Genomic DNA, 20,583 nt, shown 5'->3' with positions numbered 1-20,583 from the left:
TCTGTTCTTGCTTTTGTGACCTTTGAGTCTGCTTCCATATATGAAAAAATGAAAGTGTTGAACTAAGCACCCTGTGAGCACTCCTCTCTGTTGAACACCCTGTGTTTCTGGGTAAATGTGTTTTCATGAATATCTGTGAATATGAATATCATCTGCGGATGTGCCTCTCCATGTTCATTAGACATTTCTTTTCCAAAATACATGGCACCACTATATGTAAAGGGTGTTTTTCAATAGAAAGTTGCATTTTTTGAGCTTCAGTAACACTTGGATGGAATCTTTGATTATGACAATTCATGTTGAAAAGGTGCTGGGTTAATGCATTTTCCCCATGTTTTAATTTGTATGTATTCAAACACTGACCTGTGCTAAGTACAGAATAAAATGGCATTAAATTTCTATTATTTACATGTTGCGTTTCCTTTACAAATTTAAAGTTTAGAAAATAATTTTTCTAGAAATAATTTTGTAAGGAAAATAGCTCTAGTACACCTTACGCATGAAACACACACATACATGCTCACACACACACACACGCTCATGCTCACACATAACACACACGCTCACACACGCTCACACTCACACATGCTCACACACACACTCATGCTCACACACACGCTCACACACACGCTCACACACACACACACGTTCACACACACTTTTATTTTTTCTTTTTAAGTTCCAGGATACATGTGCAGATTGTGCAAGTTTGTTACATAGGTATATGTGTGCCATGGTTTGCTGTACCTATCAACCTGTCATCTAGGTTTTAGGACCTGCATGCGTTAGATATTTGTCTTGATGCTCTCCCTCTCCTCACACCCATGCCCTGACAGGCCCCAGTGTGTGTTGCTTCCCTCTCTGTGTCCATGTGTTCTCATTGCTCAGCTTCCACTTATGACTGAGAACATGCGGTGTTTGGTTTTCTGTTCCTGTGTTAGTTTGCTGAGGATGATGCTTCCAGCTTCATCCATGTCCCTGCAAAGGACATGATATCATTCTTTTTTATGGCTGCATAGTATTCCATCGCATATATGTACCATATTTTCTTTATCCAGTCTATCCTTAATGGGCATTTGGGTTGGTTCCATGTCTTTGCTATTATAAATTATGCTGCAATAAACATACAACACACACATTATTTTTCTTGCATAAGTATAAAGTAAGTTTGGAAAGAAGTATACCAAACTTAATCTTGGCTATCTCTGAAGAATGGACTGTTGTAGTGGCTGGTAAACTTTCAGTTTTTGCTTTATATACTTTTGTATTGTTTGTTAAAATGAACACATATTTTATAATTTCATGCATGTAGAATGAGGCTTTGTAATTATAAAGCAGTTTATTGGATTTATAGGTGCAATTGTCACTTGACATAAGTAAGTTAAAACCTAGAGTTAAATAGTGTCATTTTGTTAGACCACATGCAGAAATAAATATCCCTTTCTTGATGGATTTTAAAGTTGAAGGTGTTCTTGGTATGTACTTGGACAGGATTCATGTGACAATTAATATAATCAAAGACTTTCCTCCAACTTTGTAAAGAGGCTGAGCCCAGAGATGACAAATAAGTTTATCATATTTTATTGTGGCTGCCTAAGAGGGATGTGCTGTTAAGGAGCTTGAAGTTATAACGATGTTCACTGAGCAAGAATAGCATGATCAGTAACGGGCCTGACATAGTTACTAGAGGATGAGGAAGATAGCTGATCATTTGCCATCCCCAAAGCCTAGACTTTTAGGTGGTAAGTTTCTTTATGAAGATAATATTTTTATCCAAATCCCTTGGGGGCTTATTGTCTGTACTGTCTATTGTATTTAATCAAATAATATTTTGCACAGTTATTGAATTAGATCATGATAAATCATATTAAGATAGCAAGCACTGGGACCTTTGTATCACTTATAGATGGTAGCAACATGTTATACCTGAAAGAACTGCTCAAGAATTATTGACTAATTAGGCCAGGCATGGTGGTTCACGCCTGTAATCCTAGCACTTTGGGAGGCTGTGTGGCTGATCACCTGAGGTTGGGAGTTTGAGACCAGCCTAGCCAACATGGTGAAAAGCCATCTCCACTAAAAATACTAAAAATATAAAAATCAGCTGAGCGTGGTGGTGCATGCCTGTAATCACAGCTACTCAGGAGACTGAAGCAGGAGAATTGCTCCTTGAACCTGTGAGGCAGAGGTTGCAGTGAGCCAAAATTTCACCACTGCACTCCAGCCTGGGTGACAGACTGAGACTCTCTCAAAAAAAAAAAAAAAAAAAAAAAAAAAAAAAAAAAAAAAAAAAAAAAAAAAAAAAAAAAAAAAAAAAAAAAAAAAATGACCGATTCATTTAGTTTGGCAATGTGTGGTTATAGATAATAAGGATGACCCAGTATGGTTGAGCATGAGTTAAAATAAATAATTTCATCCTTGTTTATCATCAAAACATGTAAAAGTATTGGTGCTAACCTGAAAAAATATAGTATTGTGATTGTAATTTTTGTCTGTGACTCCCTTCAATCTTCTCAGTTCATGATACCAAGAAATAATTAAATGGCTTAAATGTTTAAATAAGTAGTTCAATTTTTTCACTTTTGGTCTAAGAGGACACTAATGTTGCATATATCCTGGATGTGGAGAGAAGGGTATATGTGCTATTTCTTTTCATAAGGACTAGTTGTTGGAAAAGGAAAAATACAGAAAATCAGTCCCTCCACAACCCTGCTCACGTTTTTTCTTCTTCTTCTTTTTATGGTTTAGGAGTTGTGGAAAGAGAAAAGTGCTCAATCAGCATAGCATGAAGCTGCCAGCATATTGAGTCTCCAGTATTTCACACTGAATATTTTAAAATCAAGCATTTGTTTGGCATCCTACTTGCAACTATATGAACAAGATATGTATTCATCCATTCATTTGTTTAACAACTTCTATTAAACGTCAGGCACTGTTTAGACTTCGGAAGTAGAGTGCTAGACAAGAGATAGAGCCCCTGCATCATGTTCATTATGTATGAGAAAAACTAGATCTCTACAAAATGTCTTGTCCAAAGTGGTAGAACTGGGACTTGAACTAAGTTACCACATTTTAAATTCAGTGTTCTATTCTTTATATCACGCTGCCTTACATAATTTTAGAGGACCCTGATTGAATATCAGGAAAAATATTCTGTCTGCCTTGGCTGATTGATTGACTGATTGACTGATTGCTCCTTCTTTGGTGGTAGTCTTTTCCTTGCCATGTGCTCTTTTCCTTGCCATATTGAATGAAGGACAGATATACTATCCATCAGGATCACTTACATTTTTTTCTGATCTTAGGAAAAACATTCATTTTCTGAACAGCAACCTAGGATCATGTCATTAAAAATATCTGAGTAGGCCGGGCACAGTGGCTCACGCCTATAATCCCTCACTTTGGGAGGCCGAGGCAGGCAGATCACCTGACATCAGGAGTTCGAGACCAGCCTGGCCAACATGGTGAAATCCTGTTTCTACTAAAAAGTAAAGCATTAGCCAGCCATCATGGTGGGCACCTATAATCCCAGCTACTTGGGAGGCTGAGGCAGGAGAATTGCTTGAATGCAGGAGACAGAGGTTGAAGTGAGCCAACATGGTGCCACTGCAGTCCAGCCTGCGTGATAGAGTGAGACTCCATCTTAAAAGAAAAATTAGAGTAAAGTCATTGGAGCAGCATTTTTCAAACTCTTAAGTTTTAATTTGGTAAAATGAAATTTAAAAATCTTACAGTGCATCATGAGTAGTAAGGTAAATATTGTTAGGTTAAACTGTAATTCATGAATATATGTAATATGGTTTGGTTATGTCCCTACCCAAGTCTCATTTTGAATTGTAACTCCCACAATTCCCGCATGTCATGGGAGTAACCCAGTGGAAGGTGATTGAATTATGGGGGGGGGGGGTCTTTCCTGCACTGTTCTCATGATGGTGAATAAGTCTCATGAGATCTGATGGTTTTAAAAATGGGAGTTCCCTGGCACAAGCTCTCTCTTGCCTGATGCCATCCATGTAAGAAAGATGTGACCTGCTCCTCCTTTCCCATGGTTGTGAGGCCTCCCCAGCCATGTGGAACTGTAAGTCCACTAAACCTCTTTTTCTTCCCGTCTTAGGTATATCTTTATCAGCAGCATGAAAACAGACTAATACAATATGTTTGAACTTGGTTGCAACAATAAATGTTTTTCTTAGTGTTGGTTGTGGTAAAAACATTTGAAACATATCAGTTTAAAGGGCATCCAGTAATATATCATTTGTGAAAAAAATTGGGATAAATGATTGTTCTTAGTTATTATTTGATTGTGTGTGTGTGCACGCCTCATGCACGGTGGGCATTGTTTACCAAAGGGATTCAAAGCACTAAAGTAGAATTTGTGTGATGAAAGTACTAATAGAAACTATTTGGCATCTGAATATATTCCTGAATGGATCTCTTCTCATTAAGCGCATACATGTTGCAGTTACTGGTTTCCCTGTGTCCTGTACTTTTGCTTATTGTGGTTTTCTGTATTGAGTGGATTCATTATTATTTGGAATTTGTTGTAATTTAATTGTGTGATATATAGAAAACTTAGAGAAAGTATATCGCTGAGGTGATTTGCTAGACATTATCTGATGGTCTATAGGTGTCTAGATTTTAAGTTGTTACATATTACAAACTGTTAAAGCTGATTTGGAGTTGTTACATATCATATACCGACTTATTTTAAAGCTGATTTAAGATGTTATTTTTACATTTAATTTATAAAGGTTTGTCAGTAGATTTTGCCTGAAGATCTTGTTTGTAATAAAAGAGTAGAAGATACAATTCCCTAAGGTTTTGGCTTTGTTTTGTTTTGTTTTGTTTTGTTTTTGAGACAGGGTCTCGCCTTGTCACCTGGATTGGAGTGCAATGGCACAATTGTAGCTTACCATAGCCTGAAACTCCTAGGCTCAGATGATCCTCCCTCCTCAGTCTTCTGAGTAGCCGGGAAAACAGGCATGTACCACCATGCCTGGTTTACTTAATTTTTTTTGTTTGTTTTTAAACAGGATCTCACTATGTTGCTCAGGCTGGTCTCAAATTCCTGGCCTCAAGTGATCCTCCTGCCTTTTCCTCCCAAAGTGCTGGGATTATAGGCATGAGCCACTGTACCTGACCCAGAGATGCATATAAATATTGTGTGCTTATTCTTTGCAAGGCATGAATAAGATATTTATTCCCTAGAATAAGCCTATAATGTAATCATAGAGACATAAACATAGAAGGGACAGCCTTAAAAGAGTGTAGAAGAATTTTTCTCTCTTCAGACAGAAGACAAGAGAATAACATACGAGATATAAAAATACCCTGAGAAGGGATCTGGGCAGGAAAGCCAAGCAAGCCCTGGTTGCTGGTATGAAAGACCTTCTGGTGGCATTGTGTTATGGGCATATTTAATTTACTTGAGTTCAACAGTCAAGGTCAAGAGAAAATAAAAACAATAATTAGCACAGGAGGTTGTCCCTAGCCTGTCCTGGAATGGGTATGTCTTGGGCAATGTGAATCTCTTGTTTCCTTAGGTGGTCTCAATTTCCCTTGACTCTCACCAGACACATAAATATTTTGAATTCAACTCAGTCTGCACTCTTGCGTTCATGAAAAATACCTGACCTCCTACTTTATTCAAAAAAACCTAGGCTCTAAATTATGAATGGCTTCCCTCCCATTCACCCTTTCCCCTTCCTGCTACTTTTTCATGTCTGCACCTTTCCTCCTCTCCACTTCTCCAGCCTCAATGTATCTTAGTCCAGATCTGTCTTTTGCCCTCTTGGACCCTGCTTACTCAGTTTTATCCTCTCCTTCACAATCAGAAGCTATGCAGCATGAAGGATAAAAACCTTGGCTCTGGAGCCACCTGCTAAGTGTGCGACTGTGGGCATGTTATGAAACCTTCATGTGCCTCAGTTTTTGTATTTGAAAAGTGGGACTAGTAATAGAGTGACATAATTAGGCTTTGTGTCCCCACCAAAATCTTATCTTGAATTGTAATCTCCATAATACGAAGCCCCCACCCAAATCTCATCTTGAATTGTAATCCCTATAATACCCACATGTCTAGGGAGAGACCTGGTGAAAGGTGATTGGCTCGTGAGGGTGGTTTCCCATACTATTCTCATGATAGTGAGTGAGTTCTTACGAGATCTGATGGTTTTATAAGAGGCTCTTTCCCCTCCACTCCTCACTCTTCTCTCTCCTGCTTCTATGTGAGAAGGTCCAAGCTTGCTTCCCCTTTGCTTTCCACCATGATTGTAAGTTTCCTGAGGCCTCCCTAGCCATATGGAACTGTGAGTCAATTAAATTTCTTTCCTTTATAAATTCCCATCTCAGGTTATTACTTTATAGCAGTGTGAAAACTGATTAATACAGTTAATTGGTACCGAGGTAATGGGTTACTGCTATAAAGAACTTGAAAATGTGGAAATGACTCTGGAACTGGGTAACAGAGAGAGGTTGGAACAGATTGGAGGCTCTAGAAGACAGGAAGATATGGGAAAGTTTGCAACTTTGTAGAGACTTCTTGAATGGTTTTAACTAAAATGCAGATAATGATGTAGACAATGAAGTATACACTGAGGTGGTCTCAGGTGGAGACGAGGAAAGTCTTGGGAACTGGAGCAAAGGTCACATTTGCTATGCTTTAGCAAAGAGACTGGTGGCATTTTGCTTCTGCCCTAGAGATCTATTGAACTTTGAACTTGAGAGAGATTATTTAGGGTATCTGGTAGAAGAAATTTCTAAGCAGCAAAGCATTCAAGAGGTGACCTGGTTGATTTTGAAAGCATTCAGTCTTATGCATTCACATAGAGATGGTCTGAAATTGAAATTTGGATTTAAAAGAGAAGTAGAGCATAAAATTTGGAAAATTTGCAGCCTGACCATATAGTAGAAAAGAGAAACCTATTTTCTCAGGCAGGAATTCAAGCTGGCTGTAGAAATTTGCATGATTAATGAGGAGTCAAACATTAATAGCCAAGATGATGAGGGAAACGATTCCAGGGCATGTTAGAGACCTTCTCAGCACCCCCTCCCATAACATGCCCAGAGACCTAGGAGGAAGAAATGGTTTCATGGGCTGGGCTTAGGGCCCTTTTGCTGCTCTGTGTAACCTCAAGACTTGTTACCTTGTGTCCTAGCCATAGCTAAAAGGGGCCAACATATAGATCAAGCCATTGTTTCAGAGACTGCAAGCTCGAAGCCTTGGCAGCTTTATATAGTGTTGGGCCTGAGGGTGCACAGAAGTCAAGAATCAAGGTTTGGGACCTTCTGCCTATATTTCAGAGGATGTATGGAAATGCCTGCATGTTCAGGCATAAGTTTGCTGCAGGGGTGGAGCCCTCATGAAGAACCTCTGCTAGGGTAGTACAGGAGGAAAATGGCATTGGAGCCCCCACACAGAGTCCCCACTGAGGCACCACCTAGTGGAGCTGTGAGAGGAGGGCCACAGTCCCCCAGATCCGAGAATGGTAGAGCCATTGACAGCTTGCACTGTGTGCCTGGAAAAGCCACAGACACTCAATGCCAGCCCATGAAAGCAACCAAGATGGATGCTGTGCCCTGCAAAGCCATAGGGGCAGAGCTGCCCAAGACCATGGAAGCCCACTTCTTGCATCAGCATATTCCAATGTGAGACATGGAGTCAAAGGAGATTATGTTGGAGCTTTAAGATTTAATGAATGCCCCTTTGGATTTTGGACTTGCATGAGCCCATAGCCCTTTTGTTTTGACCAATTTCTTTCATTTGGAATGGGAGTATTTATCTAATGCTTGTACCCTCATTATATCTGGGAAGTAGTGAACTTGGCTTTGATTTTATAGGCTCCTAAGTGGGAGTTGCCTTGTCTCAGATGATTTTTTTGGACTTGGGCTTTTAAGTTAATGCTGAAATGAGTTAAGACTTTGGGGAACTGTTGGGAGGGGATGATTGGTTTTGAAATGTGGGGACATGAGATTTAGGAGGGGTCAGGAGTGGAATGATATGGTTAGACTTTGTCTCTCCACCCAAATCGCATCTTGAATTGTAATCCCCACAATCCCCACAATCCCCACATGTTGAGGGAAGAGACCTGGTAGGGGATAGATTGGATCATAGGGGTGGTTTCCGCCATGCTTTTCTTGTGATAGTGAGTGAGTTCTCATAAAATCTGATGGTTTTATAAGGCAATTTTCCCTGCTTTTGCTTTTATTTTCCCTTGCCTGCTGCCATGTAAGACATGCCTCTTCCTTTTCTGCTATGATTGTAAGTTTTCTGAGGCTTCCAAGCCATGTGGAACTATGAGTCAATTAAACCTCTTTTACTTATAAATTACCCAGTCTTGGGCAGTTCTTTATAGCAATGTGAGGTTGGACTAATACATAAAGCTTACCTTATAATGTTGGGAGGATGACATTAGTTAAGGTAGGTAAAGAGTTGGAATAGTATCTGCCACAAGCTCTCAATAAATATTAACTTTTACTATTCCTATTAATATGACTACTACTACTACCGTTAACTTGCTACTCTCTATTGGTCTTCACTCCTCAGCTCATATGTTTGCAAAGCATTTCTTGTTCTGGAAAAGAATAAAGCCAAATTGTCTCTTGACTACAGATCCCTTTCTGACTACTATATTCTCTCCTTTTCCAACATAAATGTTTTAAAGATTATTCAAGTTTAGCTATCTTTACTTCTTCACCTCCTATTTATTTATTTATTTTTTAAAGACAGTCTCACTCTGTCACCCAAGCTAGAGTACAGTGGCATTATCCCAGCTCACTGCAACCTCCACCTCCCAGGTTCAAGCAATTCTCATGTCTCAGCCTCCCAAGTAGCTGGGATTACAGGTATGTGCCACCACACCTGGCTAAGTTTTTTGTATTTTTAGTAGAGACAGGGTTTTGCCATGTTGGCCAGACTGGTCTCGAATTCCTGGCCTCAAGTGATCTGCCTGCCTTGGCCTCCCAAAGTGCTGGGATTACAGGTGTGAGCCACCATGCCTGGCCTAGACCTTGTTTTCAATAAGATATTGACTAGCTAAAACATTACTAAAATATTTTCTGTTTTGAGTACTTTAATAATCTATTTATCTACTATTTACCATGAACTTCGGAGTTCCCCGTAGGTCCCTTCCTAAGCCCTTCCTTCTTTTTTTCTTATTAAATGTCATCACTGTGCAGAATTTTTATATTAATCATTTTATAACCTTGTTCATCATTTTCCCTAACATTTGTGCATTATTAATTTTGCTTGTTGTTGAATGTTGTAAGTGTAATTATATGATATAAATTATCTGGAGGCGTGCCTTTTGAACCTAACTATTATTTTATCCATTTTTTTGGCACAAGGAACGCCATTATGTGCCACAATTTATTAATTTCCTTTTTGATGGATATTTGACTTTTTGCTACTACAAACAGATTTGCTGTGAACATTCTTGCACATATATCCTGGCATACATATGCATAAATGTTTCTAGGATTTATACCTAGAAATGGAATTTCTGCATCATTTATTATATACTCCTTTGTATTCACTGACTATTACAAATTATTGATCAAAATAGTTGTGCTATTTAATACCCCCATCAGAAGTATAAATCTTTTCTTGTCAACCTTTTCATTTTGGTGTGTAAAATGGCATGTGATATTTTACTTGATTTGATTTTGAGACAGAGCCTCACTCTGTTGCCTGGTCTGGAGTACAGTGGCACGATCTTGGCTCACTGCAACCTCCACCTCCTGGGTTCAAGCAATTCTCATGTCTCAGCCTCCTGAGTAGCTGAGATTACAAGCATGTGCCACCATGCCCAGCTAATTTTTGTATTTTTTTTGTAGAGATGTGGTTTTGCCATGTTGGCCAGGCTGGTCTCAAACTCCAGGCTTCTAGTGATCTACCCGCTTCTGCCTCCCAAAGTGTTGGGATTACAGCTGTGAGCCACTGCACCTGGCTGGTATGTGATATTTTTAAATTTCATTATCTAATGACTACTGAAGTCAACCATCTTTTCATTTGTTTCGGAATCATTTCTGTTTATTCTTCAGTAAAACACCTGTTGATATGCCTTCTCTTCTTTCTTTTGGATTGTCTCTTCCTTATTTGTTTGTAATAGCTTTTGATAATTCTGGAATATCAAACCTATCTCCAAAATTTGTGTCTTGGTTTTTACTTTATGTTTTTCCTCCTTCTCTGAGCTACTTTTGCTATTCTTTTCTGTATCACTGGCTCTCAGCAATTTTATGATGTGTCTTGATGTGGTTTTCTTTTCTTTTTGTAAAAACTTACTGAGATATAGTTCACATATCATGCAATTCGCCCATTTAAAAGGGCTTTTAGTATATTCATAGAGTTGTACATTTTCTACCATAATCAAGTTTATAACTTTTTTATTATCCAAAGAAGAGACCTTGCACCCTTTAGTCATCATCCCCCTTCCTTTCATCACTTTTAGCCCTAGGCAATCACTAATCTACTTTCTGTCTCTCTCGATTTGGCTACTCTGGGCATTTCATATAAATGGGATCATACAAGATGTGGTTCTTTGTGATTAATTTCTTCACACAGTACAATGTTTTCAAAGGCCACCCATGTTGTAGCATGTATCCGTATTTCATTTCTTTTTATTGCCAAATAATATTTCTTTGTATGGATATCTCATTTTATTTATCCATTCATTGAAAAAAACTATTCTTTCCCCATTGAATTGTCTTGGCATCCTTGTCAAAAAATCTATTGGCCATAGACATATGGGTTTATTTATGGATGCTTGATTCTATTCTATTGATCTATAGCTAGCATTAATGCCAATAACACATTGTCTTGATTACTGTAGCTTTGTAGTAAGTTTTGAAATTAAGAAGGGTGACCCCTTAACTTTGTTCTACTCTTTCAAGATTGTTTTGGTAATTCTGCTTTCCTTGAATTTTCATATGAATTTTAGGTACAGCTTGTCAGTTTCTACAAAGAAATGAACCAAAATCTTGATAGGGCAAACTTACACTGCATCTATAGATAAGTTTCAGTTGTATTACCATCTTAACACATGTGGCTTTATTTTTTCTGCTTTGGGGTTTATTAAGATTCATAGATCTGTGGGCTTATCACTTTCATCAGATGTATAGCATTTTCAGCCATTATTTTGTCAAATGCTATTTCTGTGCTCCTTCTGAGACACCAATTATATATCTGTTAGAGTACTTGATATTGTTCCCAAAGATCTCAGAGACTTTGCTCACTTTCTTTCAATTAATTTTCTCTTTGCATAGGTGGGAGTTAGTTCATTTTAGTATTACCATTTATTGGCAACAATCACTAAATTTTACTTGCATTTCAAGGGGGGAGAAATTGTGGCATTAACAATGAATCAAAGCAGTACTAAGTCTCAAGAGTACTGTACTTTTCATTGGAGAACCTTACTGTGCACATTTCTGTGTACAGTAGCACAAAACCAAAAGCAATAATTTGGGTTTGGGTTTTTTTATGAAAGTGACTTTATTTTATAAAGACAGTAAATAGCTAAGGAAATATAGAAATAAAAATATACTATAGTTCATAATATTGATATGCATTGTATTCCTTGAAAGAAATGAAACTATCACTATCATGATCATTTTTTCTTTAAAATATCTTCTAAAACTGCTTTGTTTTTGTTTTTCTTAGAAATGGAGTTTTGCTCTGTTACCCAGGCTCAAGTGCAGTGGCACAGTCATAGCTCACTGCAGCCTCAAACTCCTGGGCTCAAGCAATCTGCCCATTTCAGCCTCCTAAGTAACTGGGAGTACAGGTACACACTGCCACACCCAACTATTTTTTTTTTTTTTTTTTTGTAGAGATGGAGTTTCACTATGTTGCTCAGAGTGGTCTCGAACTCCTGGGCTCAAGTTATTGTCCCACCTTGGCCTTGCAAAATATTGGGATTACAGATGTGAGCCACTGTGCGTGGCCTAAAACTGCATTTAATATGATTCATCACATGGCTGCTCATCTTTTTAAAACTTCTCTTTTAGGTAATGATTAGCTCCATTTTAGAGAGTTGTCTGTTATTGCATCTTTCTGTTTAAATGGTTCAGTGGTCTTCTGGTCAGAGCATAAACTTCAGTCTCAAAAATAAGTGTTGTATCAGGTAGACTCTTGCCTTTACATGTGTCCTTAATTAAAGCACTAAAATATCACATGCTTTTGCAGACATGCAGGGGTGCTCTGTGACAAGAGGCAAGCAGATTGTGCAGAGGAAAGACTTCATGTACTAACTTTAGTTTTACTTTCCATGTGCAAATGAAGGTGGTATAATCACTTTCTGCCTTTCTCCAGGGCATATAATTCATCACAGCAATGTCTAGTCCTTTTATGATTTGCCCAACACCAGGAACAAACCATTAGGGGTGGCCTTCATTTTGCACCAGAGGACTTCAAACCTGTTTGGTCAAATAGTGTCATAATGAGCATTTAGCAGGTCTTCCTTTTTGCTGTCTTAGAGCAGTTTTCTGGAAGTCTCACAACTTCTGTTCTGTATTTTCTTTTCATTCTTTCCTCCTTTTGTCCCTGAGTAGTGAAGAAGCCTCATGAATTAAAAGAAACAAACCAAGGAACAAAAAACGAAAAGCTATTCCGAATAAGAAACACATGTTGCTAGGGTTGGCCCCCAGATGTCCTCCATGCTCTTTCCAGCGTGTCACTTGCAGCCGGTAGCAGCCCCAGCACTGGAGTCTTGACATGTGGTAGGCATTGTCCTATATCACAAAGTGCTGAGAGTGGGGAGTTGTGTAATGGGTCCCCTTGACTGGGCAGGCTCAGTTGTGGAATTTTTGCTCATTTGGTGTGGAGCATGTGCCCCCTTGGTACTGGGCATGTGGGTTGGCTGTCCTCCGTCACTGAGACCAAAGCATTGCACACTTGCACCACTTCTCCTCACACAGTCTGTGTATTTCATAGCTGGTTTCCTCGAGATTTTGTTATAAGGCTTGTGTTTCCTAAAATGAAACTGGCAAAAATGAAATAGCCTAAATGGACCATTCTTAGAGTCAGAGGAAATCTGGGCACAGTAAAATCCAGAAATGTCCCTGCTTCTCTTTAAAGAAATTTCCCACCAGCACACTCCAGTGATTACTGAACTGTGTTTCTTTGCCCTACTAGTTGGCTACCACTGATTTGAGGGCCTCTAGTAATGCCAAGAATGCTCTTAACATTGTTATTTTTCTCATCAACCATGCAAGATCAGTAGTTATCTACATTACACATTTACACAGTAAAAAAAGCAAGTATCATATCTAGAGGCAAAAAGAAGAAAAAACAAGAAAATGAGGTAATTTGAGTATTGGGCATTTTGTTCTAGTCTTGCCACTTATAGCAACTAGGATTTGACACAACGCCTCTTGCCCCAGTGGTGGTTAATATTGAATGTCAACTCGATTGGATTGAAGGATGCAAAGTATTGTTCCTGGGCGTGTCTGTGAGCGTGTTGCCAAAAGCAATTAACATTTGAGTCAATGAACTGGGAGAGACAGACCAACCCTCAATCTGGTTGGGTATCATCTAATCAGCTGCCAGCATGGCTAGAATAAAGCTGGCAGAAGATGGAAGAGCAGATTTGCTGAGTCTTCCAGCTTCATCTTTCTCCTGTGCTGGATGCTTCCTTCCCTTGAACATCATGCTACAAGTACTTCAGCTTTTGAACTCTTGGACTTACACCAGTGGTTTGCCAGGGGCTCTTGGGCCTTCGGCCACAGACTGAAGGCTGCACTGTTGGCTTCTCTATTTTTGAGGTTTTAGTGCTTGGACTCATCCACCACTGGCTTCCTTACTCCTCAACTTGCAAGCAGCCTTTTGTGGGACTGTACTATGTGATTGTGTGAGTCAATTCTCCTTAATAAACTCCCCTTCTAAATATACAATCATGTTGTCTGCAAATATTGCTACAAAGAGAATAAAATACCTAGGAATACAACTAACAAGGGACGTGAAGGACCTCTTCAAGGAGAACTACAAACCACTGCTCAAGGAAATAAGAGAGGACACAAACACATAGGAAAGCATTCCATGCTCATGGTTAGGAAGAATCAATATAGTGAAAATGGCCATACTGCCCAAAGTAATTTATAGATTCAATGCTATCCCCATCAAGCAACCATTGACCTTCTTCACAGAACTGGAACAACCACCTTAAACTTCATATGTAACCAAAAAAGAGCCCGCATAACCAAGACAATCCTAAGCAAAAAAAATCAAAGCTGGAGGCATCAACCTACCTGACTTCAAACTATACTGCAAGGCTACAGTAATCAAAACAGCATGGTACTGGTGCCAAAACAGAGATATAGACCAATGGAACAGAGGCCTCAGAAGTAATGCCACACATCTACAACCAACTGATCTTTGACAAACCTGACAAAAATGAGAAATTGGGAAAGAATTCCCTGTTTAATAAATGATATTGGGAAAACTGGCTAACCATGTGTAGAAAGCTGAAACTGGACCCCTTTCTTACACTTTATACAAAAATTAATTCCAGATGAATTAAAAACTTTAACATAAGAACTAATACCATAAAAACCCTAGAAGAAAACCTAGGCAATACTATTCAGGACATAGGCATAGGCCAGGACTTCATAACTAAAACACCAAAAGCAGTGGCAATAAAAGCCAAAAGAGACAAATCAGATCTAATTAAACTTAAGAGCTTCTGCATAGCAAAAGAAACAATCATTAGAGTGAACCAGCAACCAACAGAATGGGAAAAAATTTTTGCAATCTACCCATCAGACAAAGGGCTAATACATAATCTACAAAGAACTTAAACAAATTTACAAGAAAAAAACAACCCTATCAAAAAGTGGGCAAAGGATATGAACAGACACTTTTTGAAAGAAGACATTTATGTGGCCAACAAACATATGAAAAAATGCTCATCATCACTGGTCATTAGAGAAATGCAAATCAAAACCACATTGAGATACCATCTCACCCCAGTTAGAATGGTGATCATTAAAAAATCTGGAAACAACAGATGCTGGAGAGGATGTGGAGAAAAAGGAATGCTTGTACACTGTTGGTGGGAGTGTAAATTAGTTCAACCATTGTGGAAGACAGTGTGGCGATTCCTCAAGGATCTAAAAATAAAAATACAAATACATTTGACCCAGCAATCCCATTACTGGGTATATACCCAAAGGATTATAAATCATTCTATTATAAAGACACATGTACACATATGTTCCTTGTGGCACTGTTTCCAGTAGCAAAGACTTGAAACCAACCCAAATGCCCATCAATGATAGACTGGATAAAGAAAATGTGGCACATATACACCATGGAATATTATACAGCATAAAAAAGGATGAGTTCATATCTTTAGCAGGTACATGGATGAAGCTGGAAACCATAATTCTCAGCAAACTAACACAAGAAAAGAAAACCAAACACCACATGTTCTCACTCATAAGTGGATGTTGAGCAATGAGAACACATGGACACAGAGAGGGGAACACCAAACACTGGGGCCTATTAGGGGTGGGGGGTTGGGGAGAGATAACATTAGGAAAAATACCTAATTTAGGTGCCGGGGGATGGATGCAGCAAACCACCATGGCATGTGTATACCTATGTAACAATCCTGCACAATCGGCACATGTACCCCAAAACTTAAAGTATAATAATAACAAATAAAAATAAATAAACTCCCCCTCATATATACAGCTATCCTATTAGTTATTTGCCTTTACAGAATCCTAACTAATATATTCTCCAACCCCTTGCAACATTTTAGTAGGAAAAGCTTTAAAATATACAGGAAAGTTGAATTTTACAGTGAATGCCCTTATACCCGTCACGTAGATTCTATCATTAACATTTAACTGTTCTCAATATATTACATACCCATTCATCAGTTTACCTTATTTCCAAGTTAATACTCCAAGATTTTTGTCCAAACTTGAAAGCCTTTAGCTGAAGTCCTAGATGAGGCTCTGGGGGTAGTATTAGTCTACTCAGTGATGTTAAACAAAGCTGAAAGATTGGGCCTTCTTTATCTACTTTGCTTAAAGCTTGCAAAACTCCACAAATTTGAAAATTACTGTCAGTTATGTAAGATGACAATCACCGAGGCAAGATCCAAGATGACCAATCACTAGCAGCTCAGGATTGTAGCTCCCAGTCAAAGTGCAGAGAATGAGAGGACACCACACTTTCAGACGAATTTTTGTTGCTCACGGACCAGGAGATTCCCAGTGGAGGAGCCCCACGGGTCGCCAGCATGACTCTTGTGGCCTGTGCAGCAATTTTGCTGGCACCCTGGTGCGGCGGTTCTCCGTGCAGAGTAAATGGGACTGGGTCCCCTTTTGGTCGACAATTGGAGCTCCAGGAAGGCAGAGTCACCCATTCAGCTGATTGAAAAGGGACTCAAGAGGGAAGCCAGACCGGAGATTCCCAGGCAGAAAAGCACCAGGAACCTTAACGCTGCTGTTTTAGCCAGCTCAGTGGGTTGCTCAGATTTCGGCTCTGGGAATCAACAAGCTGGACGTCGACTGGGAGACCTAATTTGAAAGTTGGTAATTACAAAGACGACCGGTGGATAAATTTACAATGACGGGAAGAAACCAGTGTAAAAAGCCTGAGGATACTCAAAAGCAGAATGCCTCTCCCTCTATAGGGGATCACAGTTCCTTATCAACAAGGGAACAAGGCCTAATGGAGAATGAGTGAGTTCTAATAACAGAATTAGGCTTCAGAAGGTGAATAATAAGAAACTTCTGTGAGTTAAAAGAACATGTTCTAGCCCAATGTAAAGAAACTAAGAACCTTGAAAAAAGGTTTGATGAAATCCTAATGAGAATAGACAGTTTAGAGAGGAATATAAGTGAATTAATGGAACTGAAGAATACAATATGAGAACTCCATGAAGTATGCACAGGTTTTAACACTCAAATTGATCAAGCAGAAGAAAGGATATCAGAGGTCGAAGACCAACTTAATGAAATGAAATGGAAGACAAGATTAGAGAAGAAAAAGTAAAAAGAAAGAGCAAAGTCTCCAAGAAATATGGGACTATGCGAAAAGACCTAATTTACGTTTGATAGGTGTACCTGAATGTCATGAAGAGAATGAATCCAAGCTGGAAAATATTCTTCAGGATATTATTCAGGAAAACTTTCCTAACCTAGTAAGGAAGGACAATACTCAACTCCAGGTAATACAGAGAATACCACAAAGATATTCCTCAAGAAGAACAACCCCAAGACACATAATTGCTAGATTCACCAGGGTTGAAATAAAGGAGGAAATTCTAAGGGCAGCTAGAGAGAAAGGTCAAGTTACCAATAAAGGGAAGCCTATCAGACTCACAGCAGATTTCTCAGCAGAAACCCTACAAACTAGAAGAGAGTGGGGGTCAATAATCAATATCCTCAAAGAAAAGAATTTTCAACTCAGAATCTCATATCCAGCTAAACTAAACTTCATAAATGAAGGAAAAATAAAATTTTTCGTGAACAAGCAAGCACTCAGAGATTTCATCAATGCCAGGCCTGCTTTACAAGAGCTTCTGAAAGAAGCACTACACACAGAAAGGAACAACCAGTATCAGTCATCCCAAAAACTTACCAAAAGGTAAAGAGTATCTTCATAATGAAGAATCTATATCAACTAATGGGCAAAATAGCCAGCTAGCATTAAATGACAATATTAAATTCACAATATTAATCCTAAATTTATATGGATTAAATGCCCCAATCAAAGACACAGACATGCAAATTGAATAAAGAGTCAAAACCCACCAGCACACTGTATCCAGATCCATCTCATAAGCAAGCACACACAAAGACTCAAAAGGTTCGAGGAAGACTCACCAACCAAATGGAGAGCAAAAAAAAAAAAAACAGGAGTTGTAACTTTGGTCTCTGACAAAATAGATTTTAATAGTAATAAAGAAGGACGTTACATAATGGTAAAGGATCAATGTGACAACAGGAGTCAATGATCATAAATATATATGCACCCAATATAGGAGCACCCAGATACATAAGACAAGTTCTTAATGACTTATAAAGAGACTTGGACTCCCGGGAGACTTTGACACCACATTGTTAATATTTGATGGATCAATGAGATAGAAAATTAACAGGGACGTTTATGATTTGAACTCAGACCTGGAACAAGTAAACTCAGTGAAAATTTATAGAATTCTTCACCCCAGGTCCACAGAACATACATTTTTTTCAGTATCACATTACACCTATTTTGAAAGTGACCACAGAAATGGAAGTAAATCACTCTTCAGCATTTGCATAGCATTTCACAGATTTAAATGAAATATTGGTTGGCTGTTTGTTTGTTATTTTCTTCCCTTATTCCTTCCTGTCTCTGCTGTTAAGTACAATTATTGACATAAAAGAGGTTTTTAATACCTATTTTTAGATTGCATTCCAGCCTGGGCACTAGAGCAAGACTCCTGTTCTCTCTCCCCCTTTCTCTTTCTCTGTCTGTCTTTCTTTCATTAAAAAAAAAAAGAAGAAGTTTATTTCCATGTGGCTTTTTTATAGCACTTATCACAGTTTGACTTATCATGGATGTGAAGGGAAGGGACATGCTTCTTTTTCTTTGTGTCCTTCATTGCTAAAAAAAAAAAAAAAGATGAAAATCACCTCCAAGGAGGATTTTTTTCAATCTTAAAAGCTAGGGGGAAATCTCAATGTTTAGAATAAAATAACCTCCAAAGTTAAGTTCCATGTTTGGTAATTTAGATGAAATTGTGGCCATCCAAGGTTCATTATTGCATAATGACAATTCCTTAGGGCCCCCTACTTTTCTTTGCTGGAGGACTGAATCAGCTGTACACTTCCTTTCTAGCAGACAATTTTTTGAACCCCTTGAATGAGAGGAGGATACAAAGGAAACAAGTCATATAATTTCTTGAAGAGTAACAAGCACTAAAAGGACTTGTTTAGTTAAGCTTATTTAGTTAACAGGAAAACTGGAGAGGCCCAAGTCCCTGCCTTCGGGGTGAGTGTGCAGTGAGCCTGTCTTCCAGTGATCCTGGGAGCTGTGTGATGAGCAGCCTGAGTCAGTAATCCTGGACCTAGAGGCTTGGGCCCAGAGGGTGTGGCGTGGTTGGGGGGTTGTCAGCCTGGCCCTTGGCATTTGGAGAAAGATGGAAGAGCCCTGGGGTGAGGCATCCCAGGAGGGTGGCTGGGGTTCACTAAGCTGGCTCCCCCTCCTACAGCAACATGGTTTTACATGTAAACACAAGCCATTCTTTTCATCCCTGCATGGAGGTGTAATTAACAGTATAAAACACTCCCGGAAAATTGAAATCTGCAGTTTTATATGTACTGCGTGGAGACCATGAACTACAGTGTAGTAAAAGCATCCATGTGGTTTTGATTTGGGATAGTGTATCTTTCATCTCTAGCAATTCTATTTGGGTTCTTCTACATTCTTGAGTGTTTGGAGCATATTTATAATAGCTGTTTTTATTTTCAAGTGTCATTACCTCATACTTAGAAATGACCATTTCTTTTGACAGATTACTTTTTCTTATGGGTCATATCTTCCTGCTTTTTTGCATGCCTGATAATTTTTTGATGTGAAGGTAGGTAGACCTTGTGATTTTACATTGTTTTATGCTGGATTTTGTTTTATTCCTTTAAATAGCTTTGGACTTTGTTCTGGCATGCAGTTAAGTTACCTGATCAGTTCCAAACCTGGACTCTCTTTACCTAAATATCCCAGTGCACTGTTTACACTTTTGGCTTTCCACATAACTACAGGACACATTTCACTAAGCTTTCTGCCAGTGTTTAACAAAGATCGCCCTTACTGCAGTTTCTAGCAATGTGTTTGTTCTCATGTCCTTAGGAACTCTCACTGGTACCACCTTTCCTGTCCATATTTCAGCCTACTCAAGACAATCTAGATTTTTCTATCATGTTTTTCAAAATTCTTCCAGCTTCTACCCACTCCCTAATTCCAAGGCTTTCCACAGTTGTAGATATTTGTTACAACATCACAACACTTCCAGGCTGCAAAGTTTGTATTAGTTTTCTATTGCTGCTGTGACAAATTACCACAAACTTAGTAGGTTAAATCAGGCATTTGTTATGTCCTAGTTCTGTAGGTAAAAAGTCCACGCTGACTCTGCAATAGCTCTGACATCATCTTTCACCATTCTTTGTATATTCCAGGCTTTAGCAATTACAGGCAACTGGAGCTTTCTCATAGTCCTCATGTCATTCATGTATCTGTGTACTTCTTGTGGTATGCCCTTTACCTAGCATTCTCTTCCCATTTTATTTATTGACTGATGCCCTTGTCTTCTAAAATTCATCTAATGAATAATTTCTTTTAGAAACTTGGGCTCTACTACTGAGTTGGGCTAAGTGGCCCAACTCTGTGTGTCCATAGTTGCATGTGGTCCTCCATCTTCACTTATCATGCCATATAGAATTATCCATCACATGTCCATCTCCCCTAATATAGTGTCTCTTTTAATCTCTTATCTCTCAGGGTTTACTTAGTAATTGCCTGGACCCTCATGGCAACCAAAGAATACTTAGAACTGAACTAGGTAGGTTGGGCACAGTGGCTCATGCCTGTAA

The sequence above is a fragment of the Cebus imitator genome, unplaced genomic scaffold, assembly GCF_001604975.1.
Source record: "Cebus imitator isolate Cc_AM_T3 unplaced genomic scaffold, Cebus_imitator-1.0 Scaffold642, whole genome shotgun sequence".
NCBI classification, from domain to species: domain Eukaryota; kingdom Metazoa; phylum Chordata; class Mammalia; order Primates; family Cebidae; genus Cebus; species Cebus imitator.
The sequence above is the reverse complement of the archived record's forward strand: the minus strand, read 5'-3'. Positions refer to the sequence as shown.